Below are 9,664 nucleotides of genomic sequence, written 5' to 3'. Positions count from 1 at the left end.
CAAGATCGTTAACCTAAAGGTTTCAAAACAACATTTACATGTAACGACTAACGATGACTTAACGACTCAGTTAAAATGTATATACATGTAGTGTTTTAATATGTATTTATACACTTTTGAAAGACTTCAATACACTTATCAAAATACTTCTACTTAACAAAAATGCTTACAATTACATCCTCGTTCAGTTTCATCAACAATTCTACTCGTATGCACCCGTATTCGTACTCGTACAATACACAGCTTTTAGATGTATGTACTATTGGTATATACACTCCAATGATCAGCTCTTAGTAGCCCATGTGAGTCACCTAACACATGTGGGAACCATCATTTGGAAACTAGCATGAAATATCTCATAAAATTACAAAAATATGAGTAATCATTCATGACTTATTTACATGAAAACAAAATTACATATCCTTTATATCTAATCCATACACCAACGACCAAAAACACCTACAAACACTTTAATTCTTCAATTTTCTTCATCTAATTGATCTCTCTCAAGTTCTATCTTCAAGTTCTAAGTGTTCTTCATAAATTCCAAAAGTTCTAGTTTCATAAAATCAAGAATACTTTCAAGTTTGCTAGCTCACTTCCAATCTTGTAAGGTGATCATCCAACCTCAAGAAATCTTTGTTTCTTACAGTAGGTTATCATTCTAATACAAGGTAATAATCATATTCAAACTTTGGTTCAATTTCTATAACTATAACAATCTTATTTCAAGTGATGATCTTACTTGAACTTGTTTTCGTGTCATGATTCTGCTTCAAGAACTTCGAGCCATCCAAGGATTCGTTGAAGCTAGATCCATTTTTATCTTTTCCAGTAGGTTTATCCAAGGAACTTAAGGTAGTAATTATGTTCATAACATCATTCGATTCATACATATAAAGCTATCTTATTCGAAGGTTTAAACTTGTAATCACTAGAACATAGTTTAGTTAATTCTAAACTTGTTCGCAAACAAAAGTTAATCCTTCTAACTTGACTTTTAAAATCAACTAAACACATGTTCTATATCTATATGATATGCTAACTTAATGATTTAAAACCTGGAAACACGAAAAACACCGTAAAACCGGATTTACGCCGTCGTAGTAACACCGCGGGCTGTTTTGGGTTAGTTAATTAAAAACTATGATAAACTTTGATTTTAAAGTTGTTATTCTGAGAAAATGATTTTTATTATGAACATGAAACTATATCCAAAAATTATGATTAAACTCAAAGTGGAAGTATGTTTTCTAAAATGGTCATCTAGACGTCGTTCTTTCGACTGAAATGACTACCTTTACAAAAACGACTTGTAACTTATTTTTCCGACTATAAACCTATACTTTTCTGTTTAGATTCATAAAATAGAGTTCAATATGAAACCATAGCAATTTGATTCACTCAAAACGGATTTAAAATGAAGAAGTTATGGGTAAAACAAGATTGGATAATTTTTCTCATTTTAGCTACGTGAAAATTGGTAACAAATCTATTCCAACCATAACTTAATCAACTTGTATTGTATATTATGTAATCTTGAGATACCATAGACACGTATACAATGTTTCGACCTATCATGTCGACACATCTATATATATTTCGGAACAACCATAGACACTCTATATGTGAATGTTGGAGTTAGCTATACAGGGTTGAGGTTGATTCCAAAATATATATAGTTTGAGTTGTGATCAATACTGAGATACGTATACACTGGGTCGTGGATTGATTCAAGATAATATTTATCGATTTATTTCTGTACATCTAACTGTGGACAACTAGTTGTAGGTTACTAACGAGGACAGCTGACTTAATAAACTTAAAACATCAAAATATATTAAAAGTGTTGTAAATATATTTTGAACATACTTTGATATATATGTATATATTGTTATAGGTTCGTGAATCAACCAGTGGCCAAGTCTTACTTCCCGACGAAGTAAAAATCTGTGAAAGTGAGTTATAGTCCCACTTTTAAAATCTAATATTTTTGGGATGAGAATACATGCAGGTTTTATAAATGATTTACAAAATAGACACAAGTACGTGAAACTACATTCTATGGTTGAATTATCGAAATCGAATATGCCCCTTTTTATTAAGTCTGGTAATCTAAGAATTAGGGAACAGACACCCTAATTGACGCGAATCCTAAAGATAGATCTATTGGGCCTAACAAACCCCATCCAAAGTACCGGATGCTTTAGTACTTCGAAATTTATATCATATTCGAAGGGTGTCCCAGAATGATGGGGATATTCTTATATATGCATCTTGTTAATGTCGGTTACCAGGTGTTCACCATATGAATAATTTTTATCTCTATGTATGGGATGTGTATTGAAATATGAAATCTTGTGGTCTATTGTTACGATTTGATATATATAGGTTAAACCTATAACTCACCAACATTTTTGTTGACGTTTAAAGCATGTTTATTCTCAGGTGAATATTAAGAGCTTCCGCTGTTGCATACTAAAATAAGGACAAGATTTGGAGTCCATGTTTGTATGATATTGTGTAAAAACTGCATTCAAGAAACTGATTTCGATGTAACATATTTGTATTGTAAACCATTATGTAATGGTCGTGTGTAAACAGGATATTTTAGATTATCATTATTTGATAATCTACGTAAAGCTTTTTAAACCTTTATTTATGAAATAAAGGTTATGGTTTGTTTTAAAAATGAATGCAGTCTTTGAAAAACGTCTCATATAGAGGTCAAAACCTCGCAACGAAATCAATTAATATGGAACGTTTTTAATCAATAAGAACGGGACATTTCACTGGTGATACTTACTATATTTTTAACTATATTTATATAAAATATATATAATTATATAAGTAGTAATATTATTATAAAAGGGGGGTTTTACCGTTTAATGACCGGTTTGTCGATTCTATATTTTAAGCGTAAAGATAAATGACGATAATTAAAGTGCGTAAAATAATGACAATAAATAAAATGACAGTAAATAAAATTGCGAGTAATAAAATGAAAGTAAATAAAGATACGATGAGAAATATAATAAAAGAATTATGCTTATTTAAACTTCCGTAATCATGATGTTTGACGTGTTGATTTTAATTTATTACCATGGGTTAATTGTCCTTTGTCCTGGTTTATTTGATACGTCTATCTGGTTTTTGTCCATAATAGTCCATCGGTCATAAATATAAAGTGCGAGTATCCTCGTCAAATTACCCTTATACCCGAAGTCAAATATTCCAACTGATTAAGGATTTAAACTGTGACGCAGTTATCACTTCTGTCAACAATTACACCAGTTATCACTGTATGTAATCTACCCCTGTTTTGATTAGATATGAATATTAATTTACCCACTTGATCAGTTTGAATAATCAATTACCCAACCCGAATAATTAATTAAATGATTATAATAGATTCCATATGAACGTCACTAAATAGGACAACCATAATCATTATTAATTATTAGGATAATTAATTTGAAGATAGGTTCGACAGACTCCATTGAGTTGTCACTCAATTAGACAATACCCCCCATCTATTAATTGTCCATGGTCCAATTTTCACAAGTGTCGGTCTTTTGCCCAAACCTTAATTATGGTACAAAGTTCAATAACCCCGTCTTAATATTTTAGCCCAACATCACGAGTACTTCATTTTAAATAAGCATAATAATAACTTAGTTACGAGACATTAAATTAAAAAGGAAAGACATAGCTTACAGTGGTGATTTATAGCGTAGCGTTACCCGGACAGAGTTCTGACTTAAAACTCGTAAATCATTTGTTACAATAACAAAATTATTATTATTAAACTTAAAATTATAATTAATATTATAAATATAAATATATTACATTGAGAATCAGAGAAAGAAAAGAGAAAAAGGTGTAATCCTAAACTCCGAATTCGTTGCAATTTATAGACAAATATAGATTTGAAATTTTCACTTATGACCCCTTAACTATTCTCAATTAACAACTTTTTATTATTTAATATTATTCTTATTATGAATTATTTAAATATTATATTTTATTCTTGTGCATAGTTGACTTGTAATTTTTACACCGTTGCGTCGAGCGTTGAGAGTTGGTTCATGTCCCGGTTCCGGATTTTCGAACGCCCTTTCGTACAATTTTATATCGTGTACTTTGCGTTTTGTAACTCGTACTCTTGTCATTTTTAGACGTTCTTCATCAATAATTTGAACCTTTTTGATTGTATCTTGTACTTTTGAGCTTTTTGGACCTTTGCGTCTTCAAATCTTCGTTTTCGCCTTTTGTCTTCGCACTTATTTAAAATAAACGAATATTACTTGAAAATGGAACAATTGCAACTAAAATCTTGTCTTTCTTGGGGGATTTTGCTATGAAATATATGTTCCTTTTTAGCCTTATCAATATCCCCACACTTGAGCGTTGCTTGTCCTCAAGCAATACAGTCTTGAAATAATATAATACATCACACGAATCACTTCTTTATTCTTCACACTTTGTATATCAGTGATTTTGATAGAGCGGTATAAACAATGATAGTAACGATATGGTTAAAGGTGGGTGTGTCATCCACAGTTGCCTTGGGTTTAGGACAACGACACTTGCAATCAAATAGCCGATTTACTTTCGGTTTCCAAAGCAAAGTGCACATTTGAAAGGCGGTTTACAGTCCCACATGACTATAAAAATTTAGATCCTTTAAGGAAATTGGATCTTTATGAAAACATTTGATCTTTTGAAAATTCAAGCTAGATTTTACCCTAGACAAGTTTTCTGATTTGATCCATCATCGGTGTTGCAAAATATATTTGTGGATCAATATTTTGGCTAAAACTTTTAGGTTCGTGTAATCCACTGCTATCCCGGTATCGGAAAGTACACATCCAGTTTACTTGTTCCGTATATTATCTTTCGGTAAACTACCGTCCGGTTGTAAAGGAAAGCGATGAACAAGAAACTGTTAAGGCAATGTCCCGTGACATGCAGATGATTATGGTCTTTTAACGTGTCGGATGCTAGAACTATCCTTGGTAGGAGCGATAGTAAAGATCATCCTATGATTTTTCGGTCTGGCACAAGGTCCTGTCTCCGACCATGCTATGCAACCACCGTTCTTACGGTTGACACCCGATTTGGTTCAGGTGACCTAATGAATTCCAGGTGAATTCCTAGGATTTTACGTTCAATGGTAATGAACGCATTGAAAATGGGTTTTCAGAAAACAAATCGGTTTGTATTTTTGATCAAAATATTTTCTCGTTCAAGCTCGAGTTTAGATATCATTGAATTCCATGAGTTTGAATTCTCAATCTTTAAGGTCAATCTCAAGGATTGAGTAATATCAGTCTTAAAAGCTGATTTTTAATCTTTAAGGAGATTATCCTTTCTGGGGATCTGATTCATTAGTCTTATCAAGCTAATTTGCACGGTGCCTCCCCATTGTACGAGATAAATCCTTCTCATGGTTAGGATAAATCTGACCACTTGGCGACCCTGTTTGATGCTGAGGTCCGTGGATTTCCTGCTGATTTTAGAGATGACTTTTCTAGATTTTTCGTCAACCTACAGCTGGTCTGGACGACAACTTCTTGACCTAAATCAAGAAGCGCGTGTCTTTTTCGGAAGACTTTACTTCCTTTTAATGATGGAATTGATTCATCGTGTAGATCCATCTTTCTTTCAAATGTATTACAGTAAACCGGGTAAAACTGATTAGTATCGTCCAAAGCAAAAGTACCTGCAATAATCTTGTACAAAAATATGTGATATATGTTTTAAATTGAATAACTTGGTACATTCTTCCCACACTTAGTTTCTTTCTTTGCCTTTTTATTTTCTTTTATTTCATTTTAAATGAATTCAAGCGTTTTAGGGTGTTTCTCAATTTATGTCCTTTTCGAGGTAACGATAATTTCGGTATTATCACCTAGTTTTCACCGTTCATAAATATGTATAAACATGATTTTAAATTCATTTAGTTAAAAAATTTTAAAATTTTCATAATATTTAGAAAATAAGCCAAGTATAAACCCGAGAGAATTTATAACCCTTCCCCACACTTGAGATCATGCAATGCCCTCATTTGCATGAAATCAGACTAAATTTAAATTCATGAGGGTGATTAGCGTAGAAAAGTGATTAAAAATACCGAGTTTGTAATTACAAAGCTCGTCGAATGATAGATGGCGCCACATCGTTCATTCCTTCATTTGTTATATCATATTTGTTGTTTTGCGTCTTGTCGTCAAAATTAGTACCTTTTGCTGAACTTTAATGACAGTCTTTGAAAGTGTGTTGTTTTACCCTGTTTTGTACATAAGATAAAATACAAACATATATATATATATATATATATATATATTTTTGAAGTTTGGTTTATAACCCCACTTTTCAAAAATTTATAAAGTATAATATTTTTGGCATACTTTAAATCAATAAAATTAAAAATAATGATAACAAAATTTGTCGCCCCGCCCTCGGGTAAAGTAATTTCGGCTTAATGACCTAGTCTTCAACTCACGATGAATTTTAGAAATCATTTTTTCAACTTAATGAATTAAAGTAAATTTTGTTTTTAAAAACTTAAATTAAAATGCATATTAATTTCATAAAAAACCTACAAAACAAAAATTCAGAATGGAGGGAGAAAACTAGTTCTTTAGTGTCTGCTAGCGGAAAAGACCAATCGGATTCCATTCTCGGAACTACACGAGAACAGAACAAATAACTTTAGACAGCATTATCTTTTTAGAACATTCGAATCTCCCCACACTTAGGTAGCTGTGGTGTTGAAATTGTGATTAACTTCATTGTCAATTTCTCTTGGTCCATAATCAACTTGCCTATCTGTGACTTTTTCTTTAAGCCAGTGCCCGGCTTCTTCCGTAATATCCCATAATTCAACTAGCTTCGCCCTTTCTTTAGGCGACAGATTGGATACTAACCGGTTACATAACTTAAAGTTCTCCTTACTTCTAGCATCAATAGCCCGTTTAAAAAGTTTCTTCATTGAACTATTAATAACGGGATCATTTAATTTCGTATCAACAACGGGGTTCTTTGTTATCATGTCATCATTAGGTGTTACTTCATTTTCCCCACACTTAGGCGTTTCATTATTGCTAAGTATTACCGTTGGAGTTGGTAAAACAACATGGTTCTTACCAATTGTTTTTACTGGTTCAACGATTTTGGCTGGTGGAGATTTAGACTTTCGAATCATAAAGGTGATCGATTTGTCACCACTTTTAAGTGTCATTCTTCCATTTCCTACATCAAATAACGCCCCGGTGGACGCAAAGAATGGTCGACCTAAAATTAGAGGAACGTTTGGGTCCTCTTCTATGTCAATGACAATGAATTCAACTAGAAAGGTTAAATTGCCTACTTGAATGGGTAGGTTGTCAGCAATTCCAACTGGGTGCTTAATGGTTTGATCAAAGAGTCGAACACTCATATTCGTTGGACTTAACTTACCTACACCTAATCTCTTATATAAGGAAAGAGGCATAACACTTACACTTGCACCTAAATCTGCTAGTGCATCATACATGACACAATCACTAAGTAGACAAGGAACAATAAATTCACCCGGATCACCTACCCTAGGTGGAGGTTTTGGTGGAACTGTCTTCACCGGGTTTATATTTACGGCTTTTGTTTCTTGCACTTTCTTATTCTTTTTCTTCTTCTTCTTTCCAGAGGTATCACAATCTTTATTACCTATCACTTGCTCATACTCAACTCCTTTTCTTGGAAACGGGATGGGTGGTTTGTATGGTGCCACCACTGGCTTTACATACTCGGGTGGTGGTGGTGTAACTTCTTCATTGTTACTCTCATCTAAAACCTTCCCATCTTCTGGTGCTGGTTTTTCAGAATTCGTTGAAACCATATTAACATTCTCATTCCGAGGATTTACTTCAGTATTACTCGGTAGCTTTCCTTGTTCCCTCTCACTCATCATGCTAGCAAGAGTACCTACGTGTTTTTCTAGATTCAAAATGGAAGCTTGTTGAGTTCTTAATGACTGATCAAACCTCTCGTTCGTTTGGGTTTGAGTTTCAATAAATTGTGTTTGAGATTCAACTAGCTTGAATACCACGTCTTCCATATTTGACTTTTTCTCTTCAGTTTGTTGTTGTGGTTTATATAAGCCAGGTCTTTGTTGATTGAAAGTGTTGTTTTGAGTTGGTTGGTTATTCGGACCTTGTTGGTTATACCAGTTATTTTCGGGTCCTTTTGGATTGTAAAGAATGTTTTGATTTCGATTAAAGTTTAGCTTTGGCGGTTGATAATTATTTTGATAATTATTTCCCGGCCTTTGGTTCATATAGGAAACATTCTCTCGTTGTTCCAATGTTGGTTCAATGTGACAATCTTTCAATAAGTGTGGTCCACCGCATAGCTCACAACTGATTCGTATTGCGTGAATATCTTTATTCATCTTTTCCATTCGTCTTTCGAAAGCATCTATTTTTGCGGAAACGGAATCAAAGTCATGGCTAGAATCTGCTCTAGCCGCTTTAGATGATCGAAAGATATCTTTTTCTTGATGCCACTCATGTGAGTGGGAGGCTGTGTTATCAATAATTTTGTAAGCTTCAGTTGCAGTTTTCTTCATAATGGAACCACCAGCTGTTATGTCGATGTCTTTTCGTGTAGCAACGTCTACGCCTTGGTAGAATATTTGTACTATTTGAAAAGTATCTAATCCGTGTTGAGGACATCCTCTCAACATCCTTCCGAATCTTGTCCACGCCTCATATAATGTTTCATTTGGCTTTTGCGCGAACGTAACAATTTCTCCTTGAAGTCTCACGGCTTTGGATGCCGGAAAGAATTGTTTAAGAAAATTTTCAACTAAAACATCCCATGTGTCAACCGCCCCTTCAGGTAACGATTCTAACCAATCTTTGGCTTCTCCCTTTAAAGTCCAGGGAAACAACATGAGATAGATCTGCTCATCTTCCACTTCTCGGATTTTGAATAGTGTACAAATTCTTTTAAACGTACGAAGGTGTTCGTTAGGATCTTCATTCGGTGCACCACTGAATTGGCATTGGTTAGTTACCATGTGTAGAATTTGTCCTTTGATTTCATAATCTGGCACATTAACTTCTGGCTTAATAATGGCGTGACCTTGGCCCGTGAGTGTGGCTCTCATTCGATCTTCCATACTTAGAGGTTCCGTTACTTCCATAATTGAATTTGTTGAATACGAATCACTAGAGGATTCTGATTTAATGGTTTGTGGCTCAGGAGGAATAATTAGTGGTTCAGGATCTTGGAATTGTCCTTGAATATGCTCCGGGTTCTTAATTGTGAAGTCGGGTTCAAAAGATGGATTATCGGAAATTTGAGTTGGAGTTCTTGTTCGACTAGATGACGATTCTAAAGAAAAATCAACGGCGACAATATTTGCTAGATGTCTTGATCGAGTTACAGGTGGTGAACGTATGAAAGGTGGTGAACGTTTTGCTCGGTGCTTTCACAGAATATCCTATTAGTTATAAAAATAAGAAAAACTTATATAAGTTATCCAATCAATAGACTTTTCTGATTTTGCCCACGTTTCGAATAGCCAAAAGATGCAGCAGAGGGGCAGGATTCGTTTGGTCTCAATATAATTGAGTACTGTTTGGCTCCAATAACCCGGTCCACGTACAAATCCAAC

The sequence above is a fragment of the Rutidosis leptorrhynchoides genome, chromosome 2, assembly GCF_046630445.1.
Source record: "Rutidosis leptorrhynchoides isolate AG116_Rl617_1_P2 chromosome 2, CSIRO_AGI_Rlap_v1, whole genome shotgun sequence".
In the NCBI taxonomy this organism is placed as follows: domain Eukaryota; kingdom Viridiplantae; phylum Streptophyta; class Magnoliopsida; order Asterales; family Asteraceae; genus Rutidosis; species Rutidosis leptorrhynchoides.
This window is presented reverse-complemented; position numbering follows the sequence as displayed.